Raw genomic sequence first — 1,626 nt, forward strand, 5'->3', positions numbered from 1 at the left:
CCAGGCATGCAAGACTCGTTGAATTAGCAAATGTAGATGGACGTCTACGTTTGCTGCCCACGTTACGCAAATGAACTGGAAATCCGTTGTTGAGCGGTTGTTCACGCTGCAGGTGAATCGTTGATAGCGACGATCGGTACAGCTATTAACCGGTTGCTTCAGCGACACCCGTCATACCCACGAACGTGAGTGGGCATGTGGGTATGAAGCGATACGCGGCGGTGGCTGGGTGGGACCGTCCCCGGCCGTTGCGGGGGCAGCGCCCGGCGTGCTGGCCGCGCGCTGCGTGGGCGCACGCGCTACAGCCGCCTGGTGGGGGCGCCCAGTGGCAGGCGCGCCGGCCGACTGGCGCGGCAGGCGGCGCAGCTGCGCGCCGGCGCACCCAGCGCGCGGCGCCGTGCGGCCAAAGTGGGTCCTCGCGGGCCCGGTGCGAAGCGCGGTGGACATCTGCAGTGTGCTGGTCCGATTGAGGACTGTGTGCGTTGAGGATGCGCCGCCGCCCGGCACTCGGCGCCGCGACGCCGTCTGCTGCTCGGTCGCCCCCGCGGTTCTCGCAGGTGGTTTGTATCGCAGCTGTGCGGATGTGTTGGCGCGTGCGCTGTGCTGGGAGAGTTCGCTTTGGCACCCAAGTGGGGCTCTGCCCCTCTGTGGCGCTGGCGTTGGAGCTGCCCGGTCACTGTTTGTGGCCGCGTGTTGTCTCCCGCCGGCAACACCACGACAGCACGCTCCCGGGCCTCTGTCGGCAGCGGCAAGCTCCGTTGGGAGCACGGGTGGTCGCACTGAAAGCGTCTACTCGCCTAACTCCGGGCGATTGCGCCTCTCTCGAACCCGACCAAGTACTTAGGACGGCGCTGCGCGCCGCCGGGACCTGAGAGGGTTTCGAGGTGTATCGTGCAGGGGAGCTCTGCCTCCTCCTGTTTGCAGAATAATTGAGCGGACGCTTGCGTGTTCGCGCGGGCCCCCGGGACACACTCCCGGGCGGCCGGCTGCTCAGCTCTAGTTGACGCAGCTCCCTGGTTGATCCTGCCAGTAGTCATATGCTTGTCTCAAAGATTAAGCCATGCATGTCTCAGTACAAGCCGCATTAAGGTGAAACCGCGAATGGCTCATTAAATCAGTTATGGTTCCTTAGATCGTACCCACGTTACTTGGATAACTGTGGTAATTCTAGAGCTAATACATGCAAACAGAGTCCCGACCAGAGATGGAAGGGACGCTTTTATTAGATCAAAACCAATCGGTCGGCTCGTCCGGTCCGTTTGCCTTGGTGACTCTGAATAACTTTGGGCTGATCGCACGGTCCTCGTACCGGCGACGCATCTTTCAAATGTCTGCCTTATCAACTGTCGATGGTAGGTTCTGCGCCTACCATGGTTGTAACGGGTAACGGGGAATCAGGGTTCGATTCCGGAGAGGGAGCCTGAGAAACGGCTACCACATCCAAGGAAGGCAGCAGGCGCGCAAATTACCCACTCCCGGCACGGGGAGGTAGTGACGAAAAATAACGATACGGGACTCATCCGAGGCCCCGTAATCGGAATGAGTACACTTTAAATCCTTTAACGAGTATCTATTGGAGGGCAAGTCTGGTGCCAGCAGCCGCGGTAATTCCAGCTCCAATAGCGT

At 60.5% G+C, this 1,626-nt stretch overlaps 1 non-coding gene across 1 annotated transcript in view; it reads left to right on the forward strand.

Moving 5' to 3' along the window:
* The first annotated feature begins 1,010 nt into the window (after positions 1-1,010).
* Positions 1,011-1,626, forward strand: part of LOC126197089 (small subunit ribosomal RNA) — a 1,909-nt gene continuing 1,293 nt past the window's right edge. Inside the window, exon 1 of the ribosomal RNA XR_007539491.1 lies at positions 1,011-1,626. This exon is cut by the window's right edge and continues 1,293 nt beyond it. This is a non-coding gene — a ribosomal RNA (small subunit ribosomal RNA).

This window comes from Schistocerca nitens, chromosome 7 (genome assembly GCF_023898315.1).
Source record: "Schistocerca nitens isolate TAMUIC-IGC-003100 chromosome 7, iqSchNite1.1, whole genome shotgun sequence".
Taxonomy (NCBI): Eukaryota; Metazoa; Arthropoda; class Insecta; order Orthoptera; family Acrididae; genus Schistocerca; species Schistocerca nitens.